The sequence below is a fragment of the Xenopus laevis genome, chromosome 5L (genome assembly GCF_017654675.1).
Source record: "Xenopus laevis strain J_2021 chromosome 5L, Xenopus_laevis_v10.1, whole genome shotgun sequence".
In the NCBI taxonomy this organism is placed as follows: Eukaryota; Metazoa; Chordata; class Amphibia; order Anura; family Pipidae; genus Xenopus; species Xenopus laevis.
The window spans coordinates 139,688,088-139,704,343 of NC_054379.1; positions in this window are offsets into that span (position 1 = coordinate 139,688,088).

Here is a 16,256-nt window from a genome sequence, read left to right on the forward strand (position 1 = left end):
GCTCAACTGACTGTGATACCCACCCTAAACTTAGGGCATGCAGACCCTCAATGGACAATATTAGAAAACCCATTTAATGCAGAAGCACTCTTATGGACTACATCTAAAAGAGTGGCCTATGTATGGACACCACCTTAAATATATGGGATTGAGTAAGATACTCAGTGGGGCTGATGCACTATGAACCCCATTGGCTCCATTACTCCAAAACCCAGTAGCTTTTCAATGGTGACAGTCTAAAGGCATAACTAGAAACAAAAATTTGTTCACAACAAGGGGCCCCATGTCAATGTCACAATTGCAGGATCGATATGAGCTCCCCCAATCAGAAAGATTTAGGGCCTCTCAGTTTATACATTATGCAAGGTCCCTAAAGAAATATTGGGAAACAGTTGAAGGGAATTTAACCTTTTTGGAAAGTTGGTGTGTGCACCCATCACAACGCAAATATATGATAACTATACTATATATTACCCATAACAAAATATCTCACCCAAGAGAACACCCCTATGTCCACACTTGGGAAAGGGACTTAAAGGGATCCTGTCATCTGAAAACATGTTTTTTTCAAAACTCATCAGTTAATTCTGCACTGAAATCCATTTCTCAAAAGAGCAAACAGATTTTTTTATATTCAGTTTTGAAATCTGACATGGGGCTAGACATTTTGTCAATTTCCCAGCTGCCCCCAGTCATGTAGGAGAGAAATGCTGCTGTTTTTCCTTCTCAATGTAACTGAATGTGTCTCAGTGGGACATGGGTTTTTACTATTGAGTGTTGTTCTTAGATCTACCAGGCAGCTGTTATCTTGTGTTAGGGAGCTGTTATCTGGTTACCTTCCCATTGTTCTTTTGTTTGGCTGCTGGGGGGGGGGGGAGGGAGGAGGTGATAACACTCCAACTTGCAGTACAGCAGTAAAGAGTAATTGAAGTTTATCAGAGCACAAGTCACATGACTTGGGGCAGCTGGAAAATTGACAATATGTCTAGCCCCATGTCAGATTTCAAAATTGAATATAAAAAAATCTGTTTGCTCTTTTGAGAAATGGATTTCATTGCAGAATTCTGCTGGAGCAGCACCATTAACTGATTCATTTTGAAAAAAAACATTTTTTCCCACGACAGTATCCCTTTAAAGACCACCCTCGAACCGGAAACCTGGAGTACGTGTTGGGATATAACCAAGTCCAGTTAAAAAAATACAGTATTGCTAAAGGCATCTTATAAGGTTATGTTCTGATGGTACTTAACCCCCGAGAGAATATCTAAAAGTGTAATGTCTGCAGACACCAGCTGATTTAGAGGGTTCACCCAAACAGGTTCCATGTATCACATTTGGTGGACATGCCCCATAGTTGTTCGCTTCTGGACCAGAGTGTATAATATTATTTTTTCTAAGTTTCATATTAACATAAAACGAGATCCACTGTCTGCCCTACTAAATAGAAAATGTGAAGGCTTTACAAAACTCCAGCATAAATTGCGTATGTCAATTTTCTTAGAGGTTAAACAAACAATTGCTTTCAATACTCCTTTTTTCTTTCTTGTGTGGCAACTTTCAGCCTCACCTCAAAAAATAACCCCAAATGTAAATTGTAATAGATTTATTACAACTATCCTGTGTCAAGCTTTACACAATACAGCGTGGCATTTAAGATTGCTTTATTTTATTTTTTTGCTTTTGTATGATTTGTTAAAATTGTTACAATATGTACTGACAAGACTCTTGGAGGCAACACAACTGTTATACTGTAATATTGACAATGTCAATTAAAATATTGTTATAAAAAAATGTACAGAGACAATCTAGAACCAATCTTTATTTTTTGTTTTTGTGTAGTTTGAATTATTTAGGATTGTGTTCCAATTTGGAAATTCATAGAGACTGGAATATGACCAAGGTCGGAATGGCCGGCGGGACACCGGGAAAAAACCCAATGGGCCCCAGCCCTCATAGGCCCCCGCTGGCCCAGAATTGCTCCCCCCATTGCCCCAGAAATACCGGCTACTGTGCCGCCACCATGTTCATGCATGCACACACTTGGGTGAGAGTTTGGTGGTCGGGAGGGAGGGAGCCCCCGTGGACTGCCAGGAGATCCCTTCATTTTGCAGCCCCCGTGGGCCCCTCAAGGCTTCAGTTCTTTACTTCACAGATCTGACACAGTGTCATTCATTTCCTTCATTCTCTGTTGCTAAATGTGAATTAAATTATTATTATTGGCTTGTTTTTGTGTGCTTTGAATTTTGGCTGGAATGCTTGTTAAGGGTTAACTAGAGGGATTAAATAACAAAATTGGAGAAAAGGACTTAACCTCCAGGACTGTATCAATGAATCAAAGAAGTCATATCCAAATAATTTAAAAAGACAATATTTATTCACAACCATGCCCCAAATGTCAATTAAAAACAAATATAAAAACAAGGTGCAGCATATGGGAGGAGGGATCCCTCTGTTTTAAATCATTTGACCCCACCACCTGCTTTATGTAAAGCGGGTTAGAAGAACCAATGATATGTATAGTGATAATGGCTGTGGAACAGACTCCTGGGCACACCTCTATGCCACTGAGTAATTGGGCACACCTCTATGCCACTGGTTATGACCAATAATTAATTATCACACAGCTGATAGAGTAACATGCAACACAGTAAGCGATCTTAAATATAGCAAAGCGTGGAACATGGGCACTGCCCAAATTATTAGAGTCTTGCAGAGTTAACCCAGAACCATAAACTCAACAACACAATTCAACAATGTAGATAGATGGAATGTGTTATTATAGATCCGCAGAGGGGTCTGTGTATCGCATATAGTAATAAGTGGTGTTTTGGAGTCCAGGTATTGCAGTCCAGTGACTTCCTTAGCGATTAAACAATCGCAAAATATCCTGTCCACTCTCACAGAACACAAATAGGTATACAGACCGTACTCTTGTAGTTTTCCCCGCTATGCGGATTGAAGTGAGCGAGTGTGATGAGATTAGCATCCGGGTTCCATATCTGCCAATTTAGGAAGAGAGAATAAATTCCACCGCCATGCTTAAGAAGCCTGTGAGCATAAGATCTTGGAGAGGGGCCCCTTCTCCCAAGTACCGCACCAGCCTCGACGACCGTTTCGCCGCCACCCGCAGCTTTGTCAAGAGGCCGAATGTGCAGCAATGGACGGGTCTTAAAGGGGAAGGAAACCTCCTCGGCGCTAACCCCCCACCCCCCCTCCCGTGTATTGCCCCCCCTCCCTCCTCCCCCCTGGCCTACCCCTCCCACTGGGCAAATGCCCCTAACTTGTTACTTACCCTTCTGCGCAGGTCCAGTCCAGGGAGTTCACAGCCGACATCTTCTTCCACGCGATCTTCTTCCTCCTTTGACCGGCGCATGCGCAGTAGGATCATTTCGCCGGTACGATCTACTGCGCATGCGCGTGACTTTTGGCGCATGCGCAGTAGATCCGTACCGGCGAAATGCTCCTACTGCGCATGCGCCAAAACGCCGGTCAAAGGAGGAAGAAGATCGCGTGGAAGAAGATGTCGGCTGTGAACTCCCTGAACTGGACCTGCGCAGAAGGGTAAGTAACAAGTTAGGGGCATTTGCCCAGCGGGAGGGGTAGGCCAGGGGGAGGAGGGAGGGGGGGCAATACACGGGAGGGGGGAGGGGGTTAGCGCCGACGAGGTTTCCTTCCCCTTTAAGGGTGTGGTCACGTGATCTTCCACGTGCGTGTGACGTCACACGTCCTCAGCGTGGTATGCCTTGATAAAATCCTTAAAGGAGTACCAATCTTCGTATCTACTGTGTTTAGGTCATCCATTTGATGGCACTCATACCCACGAGTGGGAGTGTCCGAGTATCAAAATCCTTTATAACACATAGTTCACTGTATAAATGGATACCAGTTAGCATAGATACATAATCAATTAAGGGCACAATATACATGATGTTCAAAGCATCCCAGCTGCATGTCTCACCCAATAGAGCATGGTTGTGAAGATAATGACAATAAATGATAATAATGTATAATAATTAAAACTGTTTCATTGATATGTATAGTGATAATGGCTGTGGAACAGACTCCTGGGCACACCTCTATGCCACTGAGTAATTGGGCACACCTCTATGCCACTGGTTATGACCAATAATTAATTATCACACAGCTGATAGAGTAACATGCAACACAGTAAGCGATCTTAAATATAGCAAAGCGTGGAACATGGGCACTGCCCAAATTATTAGAGTCTTGCAGAGTTAACCCAGAACCATAAACTCAACAACACAATTCAACAATGTAGATAGATGGAATGTGTTATTATAGATCCGCAGAGGGGTCTGTGTATCGCATATAGTAATAAGTGGTGTTTTGGAGTCCAGGTATTGCAGTCCAGTGACTTCCTTAGCGATTAAACAATCGCAAAATATCCTGTCCACTCTCACAGAACACAAATAGGTATACAGACCGTACTCTTGTAGTTTTCCCCGCTATGCGGATTGAAGTGAGCGAGTGTGATGAGATTAGCATCCGGGTTCCATATCTGCCAATTTAGGAAGAGAGAATAAATTCCACCGCCATGCTTAAGAAGCCTGTGAGCATAAGATCTTGGAGAGGGGCCCCTTCTCCCAAGTACCGCACCAGCCTCGACGACCGTTTCGCCGCCACCCGCAGCTTTGTCAAGAGGCCGAATGTGCAGCAATGGACGGGTCTTAAAGGGGAAGGAAACCTCCTCGGCGCTAACCCCCCACCCCCCCTCCCGTGTATTGCCCCCCTCCCTCCTCCCCCCTGGCCTACCCCTCCCACTGGGCAAATGCCCCTAACTTGTTACTTACCCTTCTGCGCAGGTCCAGTCCAGGGAGTTCACAGCCGACATCTTCTTCCACGCGATCTTCTTCCTCCTTTGACCGGCGCATGCGCAGTAGGATCATTTCGCCGGTACGATCTACTGCGCATGCGCGTGACTTTTGGCGCATGCGCAGTAGATCCGTACCGGCGAAATGCTCCTACTGCGCATGCGCCAAAACGCCGGTCAAAGGAGGAAGAAGATCGCGTGGAAGAAGATGTCGGCTGTGAACTCCCTGAACTGGACCTGCGCAGAAGGGTAAGTAACAAGTTAGGGGCATTTGCCCAGCGGGAGGGGTAGGCCAGGGGGGAGGAGGGAGGGGGGGCAATACACGGGAGGGGGGAGGGGGGTTAGCGCCGACGAGGTTTCCTTCCCCTTTAAGGGTGTGGTCACGTGATCTTCCACGTGCGTGTGACGTCACACGTCCTCAGCGTGGTATGCCTTGATAAAATCCTTAAAGGAGTACCAATCTTCGTATCTACTGTGTTTAGGTCATCCATTTGATGGCACTCATACCCACGAGTGGGAGTGTCCGAGTATCAAAATCCTTTATAACACATAGTTCACTGTATAAATGGATACCAGTTAGCATAGATACATAATCAATTAAGGGCACAATATACATGATGTTCAAAGCATCCCAGCTGCATGTCTCACCCAATAGAGCATGGTTGTGAAGATAATGACAATAAATGATAATAATGTATAATAATTAAAACTGTTTCATTATAACTCCAACACCAAAATAAAATAGTCCTGTGTTGGATTTGTTAAAGTATGAAAACCATATCAATCTAAGGGCTCACTAGATTAATACAAAATGGACAAAGATACAAGTGCCAAAACCAGGATGTAAGCTCTCTGTTCCTAAATAAATGCTTGAAAGTTTAAATGACCATTCAATCCCAATTCTGACTTGTATGCGTTTAGCCTAAAAATCCAGGTTGTTTCTAATTGGAGCAATCTCTTATCCAAATCCCCACCTCTTAGGTCACCATGGATACGATCTATTCCTTGAAAAAAGGAGCCTGCAAACGTGCCCCCATGTGCGCAATGAATATGTTTGGCAATGCTCGATAGTAAATTGCAGTTTTTTATATCTAATAAGTGTTTGTAAATGCGTCTTTTAAAGGGCCTCTTGGTTTTCCCCACATAGAGACTGCCACAATGGCATGTAAACAAATATATCACGTGGGTAGTAGTGCAACATGTATAGTGATACATCTTAAACTCAAGACCAGTTTTGCCAAACATTTTAGATGGTTTTATGAAACGACATTGTTCGCAATCTCCACATCTAAAGCTGCCCGTTGTTTTGCAGCAAAATTTATTAGGTTGTTTTTGAAAATGACTTTGTGTCAGCAAGTTGCCAATGCTGATATTTTTCTTGTAGGTAAATAGTGGGCGAGGGGTGACCAAGTGGCCGAGAGAGGGGTCCTTGGAAAGGATTTCCCGGTGCTTATAAATTATGTTGCGTATATCCGCATCATTGTTATTGTATCAGAATAAGTCTGGTCTGGCCCTGATTTCTGGTTTTGCTTGTATTTAATTTGGATTTGGGTTTATAGAGCAAATCCTCCCTATTTTGGGAAAGGTCCCATTGGTATGCTTTGTGAAGGGACCGTGATTTTTACCCTCTCATTTTAAACCTCTGATATAATTTGTACGCCTCGTTTTTGAAGTCCTCATCAGAGGAACAAATTCTCCTCAAACGTATGTATTGTCCTTTGGGGATACCCTCAATACATTTGAAAGGGTGCATAGATTTAGCATGAAGTAAACTATTACTTGCTGTCTTCTTGCGAAATAAGTTGGTGGATATTAGGCCTTGGGGGTCCTTTTTGATTTCTATGTCCAAAAATTCAAGTTTGGAACTATCGAAATTCATAGTAAAAGAAAGGTTGAAATTATTGATGTTAAGTTTGGATACAAATTCTCTCAGAAGTATTTCAGACCATGCCATATCAACATGATGTCATCGATGTACCTGTCATGTCATAACTATCATCCGAAAAGACATGGCGCTCCCATTCACCCAAGTATAAATTTGCATAACTAGGGGCGCATTTCATGCCCATAGCTACTCCCTGACATTGTAGATAGTGAGTACCATCAAAGAGAAAAATGTTATGATGTAAAACAAAGTCCAATGCTTGTAGAATGAAACTGTGTTTTTCGGTGATAGGTGTATGGATTCTTTCAAAAATTGTCCTGATAGCATCCAACTCATATACAGAGCTTCCACATCTAAACCCACCAATATGCAGTCAGAATCTTGAGTAAGTCCATTTATTTCCCTTAACAAATGGGATGTATCTAATATAAATGAATCCAATTGAGTGACCAGGATACTTTTCAAGGAATCTTTAAAACTTGAAATTATGCAATTTTATGACTTACTAAAAAGTGGGAAAACACTAAGCTGATTTTTTTCTGCATAGTGGGTCATTCAGATTCTCTGGGGATCATTGACTTTCAGTGTCGGACTGGCCCACCGGGATACCAGGAACAGTCCCGGTGGGCCCAGGTGTCAGTGGGTCCTCATGGTGCTAAATATTTGGCCTATTTCATGGACATTCCCAATTTTTATGAGAACAAAGAGGCTAAATAGTTGGAAAAATAGAGTATAGTATGTAAAGAAAATAGACTAGGAGAATAGAGGTTGGGCCCCTGGTCTAAGATTAATTGGTGGGCCCCTGGTCTATGGTTTTTGGGTGGGCCCCTGACGTCCCAGTCCGACACTGTTGACTTTCCTCATGTTCTTCTCACATCACCTGGTTAAACTTGTTCCCTCAATGTCCAAGTGCAATGTGATTCCCATCTACGGGTTAAATGTTCAAATTAAGGGTTCACCAGAAGTGTCCCCAATGCCTTTATCCCACTATGCATATATTCATATAAGACATTTGTGTTAAAGGAGAATTAAACACTTAAAATGAATATGGCTAAAAATGCCATATTCTGTAAATTGAATTTATTGCACCAGCCTAAAGTTTCAGCTGGTCAATAGCAGCAATGATCCAGGACTTCAAACTTGCCACAGGGGGTCACCATCTTGGAAAGTGTCTGTGACACTCACATGCTCAGTGGGCTCTGAGCAGCTGTTGAGAAGCTAAACTTAGGGGTCGTCACTAATTATCAAGCAGAAAATGAGGTTGGCCTGTTATATAAGCTGATGCTACAGGGTTGATTATTAAATTCTGATGCTAATTGCACTGGTTTCTGTGCTGCCATGTAGTAATTATCTATATTAAGTACTAATCAGCCTTATCTTGTGACATTTCTATTCTATGTGTACTGTATATTGTGAGTGGGTCCCTAAGCTCAGTAAGTGACATTTAACCCACTTTTTTAGTTAAGCTTTAACTCTCCTTTAAATCAATCCACTACCATCTAGACTACTGTGTTCCCATGAGATAGAGGAAGAGCAACTATAAAAACATAGGTTTTCAGGTATGGTAGCAACTGTAACAATACATGGGTTCAGCCCTGGAAGGTTAAAAGAACAGTAAAAAATTTAAGTGTTTTAAAGGAATGACATTATAATGTACTGTTGCCCTCAGCTAGTAAAATTGTTGTGTTTGCAAACACACCAGCTATACCAGTGCAGCACAACAGTACATTATATTTTCACTACTTGGGTTGAAAGAAAGAGGATTTGTTGTGCCCTTAGGATGCATGGTAACAGGGAGGAGACAAAGGAAGCAATCATACTTCTTATAAAGGTGGCCATAGACTTAGAGATCCGCTCGTTTGGTGATGTCCCCAAATGAGCGGATCTCTCCCCGATATGCACACATTGAAGTGGGCGATATCGGGCTGATCCGATCGTGGGCCCTAGGGCCCAATGATCGGATCGTAATGCATTCTATATGGGCGGTTGGATCGCAGGACTGCATAAACGCACAGATGCGGCTGCGATCCGACGGGATTTTCCAACCTGCCCGATAGAGATCTGGCTGACTTTCTGCCAGATATCGATCGGGAAAGCCTGTCGGATTGCCCCACACACGGCCCAATAAGCTGCCAACTCGGTCTATCGGCAGCTTTTATCGGCCCGTGTATCGGGGCCTTTAGAAAGGTTCTTTTTTAAAAAAAAAATGTAATGTTTGCAATTTAACAAAATTGATTGAAATAAATCGTGAAAAATAACTTCCGATACTTCTAATTTGTACTCTATTTATCATTATCAATAGCTCAAAAAAATTCAAAAACGTGCATTGAAAATTTTTTACATTTGCCATAGGCAGCTCCCATTTACTTCACATGAACTCGGTAGCTTTTAGATGCCGAAGTTTTACATTCGAATTTTTCATGCTTAATCAATATCGTACATTTGAGTTTATGAAAGCATCATTTGAATTTAGGAGTTTTAGCACACAAAAATTTGAGACACATCATACATTTTCATTTGAAAATTGATAAATCACCCCCTTAATGTATCACTTGCATTTATATTATTACTACGAAAGTGCAAAACCTTGCACTTGTCATTGAACCTCCTTTGCCAATATGCTGAGCAGTTCTTCAGTTTAGTCAAATCACTTTGCAAAGTGGCAGCTTCCTGGATGAAATGTATAGTTTTGCACAGTTTAGTATCATCAGTATAGTACTTACTTGCCCACTTACAGGTTACTAATAAACAAATTAAAAACCACCTGTATATTTTTGGAAGTGTAGTAATGTCATTTAGGAATAGCTACACCTTATAATGAGGAATTGCTAGTAAATCATGATGGGCAAGAAATGTGTATTGACCAGTGTCCCCTGTTGTTTTGTTTTTAGTTATGTATTTATGGATTTGGAGGGAATTTGTAAGAGTAATGGAAGCATGCTATAACGCACTAAGCAGCAACTACTTATTTAGATGTTTACATATTAAAACACAATTTAAATATTTTTAATTGAATATTTTTAACTTGACATAGCATGTTTTGCATTGTGAAGGGCTCTTTGGCTCATTCAAGCACTTTTCACACCACAACCAGGTTGGTTTTCTCTGCTTCTCTTCTCTTCTTCTTGTTTACACTTATATTCCTCTGTATCCTCTGTATCTGATCATTTGTGACAGCTGGTGAGTGGAACCCTAAACTCATATGATAAAGAAAAAGTGCAAAGGTGCATTTCACTTGATAATAACTGCAATGTGCAGGTGTAACTAAAACTGATTAGCACATTGTCCTTTTGGCTTGTTATTATGCTGGAGATATCTTCTGCAAGCAGCAAAGAATCCTTCTGCCTGTATTACTGACTCATGTTTTGCTGATTGCTGGGACTCTACTGGACTCCTTGGGTGGGTAGAAAGCAGTGCTTCTATGTGGCCATAGACTTAACAATTACGATCTTTCTAGGAAAAGATCTTTCCAAGAAAGATTGTTTATTTCAATACACACGTGTAGAGCTGAATCGTCAGATATACAGGTAGATATACAGGTAGAAACAATAGAATCCTACCTGTATCTAACGATTCAGCACTAACAATGGCCGATGTTTAGGTGCCTTCAAAGTCACACAATCAAAATTTTCGTCCAGCCTGATTGACGAGCCGACCAATATTCAAGTCTTCAGCCGATATCGGTCGGCTCTTTTCCCATCAAAAACGCACCGAATATCGTATGAAAATTTGTTTTGTGCGATATTATCTGTGCTTCTATGGCACCTCTACAGATCTAACTGTTCCAGCACTATAGTATTTTTTAGCATAAGTGTGCACTGCCACTACAAATACTTTAGGGCAGAGACATATGTAGAGATTCGGGGAGATTAGTCTCCTGGTAACAAATCGCCTCTTCTTCGGGCAACTAATCTCCCCGAACTGCCTTCCCGCCAGCTAGAATGTAAATCACCAGTAGGATGGCACTCGGAGCACTTTGTTTTCCGAAGTCACCCAAAGTTTCCTCATGAGGCAACTTCGGGTGACTTCAGAAAATGAATCGTTCCGAGTGCCATCTCACCAGTGATTTTGATTCTTGCCGGTGGGAAGGCAGTTCGGGGAGACTTGTCGCCCAAAGAAGAGTTGATTTGACTAAATCTCCCTGAATCTCCACGTGTGTCTCTGCCCTTAAAGGAACAGTAACATCAAAAAATAAAAGTGTTTTAAAGTAATGAAAATATAATGTACTGTTGCCCTGCACTGGTAAAACTGCTGTGTTTGCTTCAGAAACACTACTATTGTTTATATAAATAAGCTGCTGTGTAGCAATGGGGGCAGCCATTCAAAGGAGAAAAAGCTCAAGTTACACAGCAGATAAGCTCTGTCTGTCTAATGATGTTATCTGTTATCCATTAGTTAACCTGGGCCATATAGTCGTTTCTCAATTTCCGCTATTGCTCTACTGTCGATAATAATAAAGGGGAAAATTTAGTTGAAATTTGATGCAATGTAGCAAATGCCTAAAAGACACGTGATTAGATTTATAATAGTTACAAAGATACAGCTGAACGTATAAATAGAATACCTGTCCTGTTGCAAGGACAAAGATTATGTTCTTATCTGTAAGGGAAATGGAACACTTGTTAATAATGGGATCAGTATGTTGCAAACAAACAAAAAAAAAAACAAGACTTGTTAAACTCTTCATTGAGGCCCTTGGGATATCTGGATTGTAACAACCAAATCCAATAGCATTCTCTCTGAAGGAGTAATCGTTTCTTATTATCATTTAGCTGTTTTTCAAGCATCTGCCAACGAATTTGTGCCACACTGTGGCCATGGGTAAAAAAATTGTTTTGCCAACATTGGTTTCCTTTTTATATTAAGCCTATGACTAAGTGTCCCAGTGACACGAAACGCGCCAGGCAAGAGATGTTTGTACAATAAAGGTTTAAATTTTTTATTTATCTTTCGTTCTGATCCATTCGTGGAGTACCGGAGTGCCTTGCACCTACATTTGTTTGTTCCCTTCCTTTTTATATTTCCCTGGTTCCATTTTTAATTTCACATTGGCACTAATTGGTGCTATAGAGGGTTGATAGCTGTTTATTGTAGATTTATGTTCATTCAGTTTAACCTTTATGGCTCTAGTGGTTTGTCCCACATAGGCTAGAGCACATGGGCAATTTATGCAATAAATAACATCACAACTGTCACAAGTAAAAAACCCTCTAATGTTATGCTTGGTGCCCTGTTGTGATGTGTGACCAAGTTGCCAGGGATGATACCATTACAATGGCCACAATTTCTACATGGGATTGTACCAGCGGAATTTATTGGGGAGTAACCCTCTGTATGGTGCTGGGTTTTAGGTTTGATCCATTCCCCGATGCTTCTACCTCTCCTATATGAGAATAGAGGAGTGGTTTGGAACATATTGCCATATTTGGGGTCCGTTTTTTTTAATTTTCCCCAATATTTTAGGATGATATTTATACAGGCCTTGGAGTTACTGTCAAAGGAACTAATGAAAGGGATTCTTTGATATTTACTTGTACTGTTGGCCTCTTTTTTAAGCAGATCTCTGCTAGGAATTTTTCATACCTCACCATTTTTAGCTTGTAAGTTTACAATATCATAACATTTTGTTTAAATTTATGAAGCATTTTAGTAGATTCTGTGTCATATAACTCATCAGTGGATGTGATATGTCTAACTTGTAATGACCTTTTGGAAGGCTTTTAACAGGGCCCGGGGAATGGAAGCTGCTGGGTCTCAGCAAATTGTTTCTCTCAGTTGGTTCAGTATAGACAGAGGTGACAAAAGATGAGCCAGTATATAGAATGTTCACATCCAATTTAGTGGTAAACTTAATAGTCGAATGGATGTTATTCAAATATCTCACAAAGTTATTTAGTTTATCAAGTGTGTCAGACCAAAGGAAAAATGTATCGTCCATGTAACACATGTATGCGTGGGTATAATGGGCAAAGTCATCATTGGAGAAAATAAACGTTTTTTCAAAGTAATCCATAAAGATGTTAGCATAGGCAGGTGCCATGTTGGCACCCTTGGCACAGCCCTGCAACTGAAGATAAAACTCATTATTACATTTAAAATAGTTTTTCTTCAACACATTCTCCAATAGGTCACAGATAAAATTTATCCTAAAACTCAGTAAATTGCCTTGGGACAGGTAAGTACGGACTCATTCGATACCCTCAACGTGGGGTATGGACTTAAATAAATCCTTTATTTCCAGGGAACACAAAACAAAATCACCAGTTGGCACAGCTGTGTTCTCAAGTCTATTTAACAAACTCAGTTGTGTCGATAAGGCAGGGTTTCGAAGAAGATAAAATTTCTTGCAAATACATATTAATGTAAATTGCTATTGGTTGCCAGATGGATTCAACGTTAGACACTATTGGTCGCCATGGAGGGTTAATCTTGATTCGTTTTTGGATTGGGATTTCATCTGTATCTTTGTAACTATTATGTATCTAATCACGTGTGTTCACCACATTGTATCAAACTTCAACAGAATTTCCCCCCCGTTATTATGGACTTCTACAATGTATCAATTTTCAATCAATTTGAATGAGTACTCCATCACTATGGACTTCACTGAATTGGTTATATTTTGATTTGCCTTTCTGGTTTTAAATGAAACTTAATACTGGAAGTATGGACTATTGTAACTTCTAGATTACAACAACCATTTCACATTGTAATATATATAAATGATCTTTAATCACCTTAATTGTTTTCCCTTGAAATACACCTTAAAGGGATACTGTAATGGGAAAAAAAATTTTTTTCAAAATGAATCAGTTAATAGCGCTGTTTCAGCAGAATTCTGCACTGAAATCCATTTCTCAAAAGAGCAAACAGATTTTTTTATATTACATTTTGAAATCTGACATGGGGCTAGACATTTTGTCAATTTCCCAGCTGTCCCAAGTCATGTGACTTGTGCCTGCACTTTAGGAGAGAAATGCTTTCTGGCAGGCTGCTGTGTTTCCTTCTCAATGTAACTGAATGTGTCTCAGTGGGACATGGGTTTTTACTATTGAGTGTTGTTCTTAGATCTACCAGGCAGCTGTTATCTTGTTTTAGGGAGTTGTTATCTGGTTACCTTCCCATTGTTCTTTTGTTTGGCTGCTGGGGGGGAAAAGGGAGGGGGGTGATATCACTCCAACTTGCAGTACAGCAGTAAAGAGTGATTTAAGTTTATCAGAGCACAAGTCACATGACCAGGGGCAGCTGGGAAATTGACAAAATGTCTAGCCCCATGTCAAATTTCAAAATTGAATATAAAAAAAATCTGTTTGCTCTTTTGAGAAATGGATTTCAGTGCAGAATTCTGCTGGAGCAGCACTATTAACTGATTCATTTTGAAAAACATTTTTTTTCCCATGACAGTATCCCTTTAAGAGCAGAGACACACGCTCAGATTCGGGGAGATTAGTCACCCAGCGACTAATCTCCTCTTCTTCAGGGCAACTAATCTCCCCGAACTGCCTCCCCTGCTTTCCCACTGGCTAGAATGTAAATCGTCGGCGGGATGGCACTCTGAGCGCTTTGTTTTCTGAAATCACCCGAAGTTGCCTCACGAGGAAACTTCGGACGACTTCGGAAACTAATGGCTCAGAGTGCCATCCCGCCGTCGATTTACATTCCAACCGGTGGGAAGGCAGGGGAGGCAGTTCGGGGAGATTAGCCGGCCCGAAGAAGCGGAGATTTGTCGCCAGGCGACTAATCCCCCCGAATCTGAGTGTGTATCTCTGCCCTTACACCTTGATCCACTATGCTTAACAAAGGGGTGAAGCACTTCGCCATTAAAAAAATTGCAAGAGTTTTCCCATTCTGGCCAACCAGGAGTTTATCTAGTGATGTGGTAGGTCAGTGAGACCCAGTACTTTTATTGGTTGAATTTACTGATATTTCATATTTCACTTACGTATAAAATACAGCTTTTGCCTTCAGCTTTTTACCTGATTTATTAAAAAAAAAAGTTGTCGATCACTTTGAGCAAAATAGCACTAAAATAACTTGGGCAGCTCAAACCAGGGACAATCCCATTGTTTCCCGAGAAGAGGTGAAAAACTTCTATTTGACAAAGTTAGAGAAATCATTAGTATTTTAATACCTGGTGGTGATCAGCTGAAGAACTTAAATAACCACCAAAATAGTAGGATTTCACTGAAACGTTTTTATGGCTGTGTTTATAATCTCACTTACTTCTGGCTTTAAAGTTTTATAAGCAGGCAGTAACTGTAAAGCAAATCAGTAGCTAAGCAGCTCATTTTTTTTTTTTTGTCACTTTATAAACAAGGCCCTTTTTAAACTTGGAGATGATGATTAATTAGCATTGGGGGTAAAGTGCACCAGCGCAGTTGTGTGTGTGTAAATAGTAACATATATGTGTCAAAAGGGCACGATCTTGTGTATATTCCAGCAGTGTTAAACTGGTGAAATAAAAACTCCAAGGAAAGTCTGTGTTGCTGCAGCAAGTAAAGCTGTGTAATTGTGCACCGGCTATGGAAAAGCTGGGTAACGGGTCCCTGGAGTGAATGGAAGAGAGCAGGGTGGGCTTCCATTCCTTGTTCCAGTGAAGTTGGCCATACACAGGGAGATCCGCTTGTTTGGCGATGTTGCCTCTCCCCATATGCCCACATTGAGGTGGGCAATATGGGGCTGATCTGATTGTGGGCCCGAGGGGCCAACGATCGGATTAGAATGGGGGCCATACGGGCGGTCGGATCGCGGGACCGCATCAACGAAAAGATTTCTTACCCCAGGGACGCCCGTCGGATGGCCCCACACATGGGCCAATAAGCTGCCGACTCTATCTTCTGTCGGCAGCTTTTATCGGCCCATGTATGGGGGCCTTAAAGGTTTTTCAGCTGCAAAGCTAGAGGCAGTTAGGTAATTAGGCTGCAGATGAGATGCAGTTAAAAGGAGGTGTGCAACTACACCTCAGAGATTCCCCCTGAAACCTTCTTGAGTGGAGGAGGGTGAGGGACCGGGAAAACCTCCTTGAGTAGAGGGACGGAGACTGGGAAAAGAGAGTGATTCTCCCTGAGTTGGAGAGAGCTCCAAAAGGACTGGAGAGAGGAAGAAAGAAACCCCTCACAGGAGACAAGAGTGTCTAAAGTGAGCCCCAGAGAGGATTCTGTGATTTGTGTCTGGTGAAAGCAGCAAGTGCTGGAAAGCTGAGTCTGTGTGAACACCAGTGAGGGTGTTAGAGCAGGACTGTTATTCCCTATGTAAGCAAGTGTGCTGAAGCATTGTTTTATGGTGAATAAAAGCCTGCCAAGCTGCATTTGAATGTGGAAAGTGGTGTCTCCATTTCTGTGCTGAAAACTGTGCAGTGGCTATAGTTTTCTCTACCTAAAGGTCACAATATATATATATATTTAGAGCCTATGTTAGTAAATTAGCCCCTAGAACAGTGATCCCGACCAGTGGCTTGTGACCAACATGTTACTCACCAACTCCTTGGATGTTGCTCCCACTGGCCTCAAAGCAGGTGCTTATTTTTGAATTCCAGCCTTG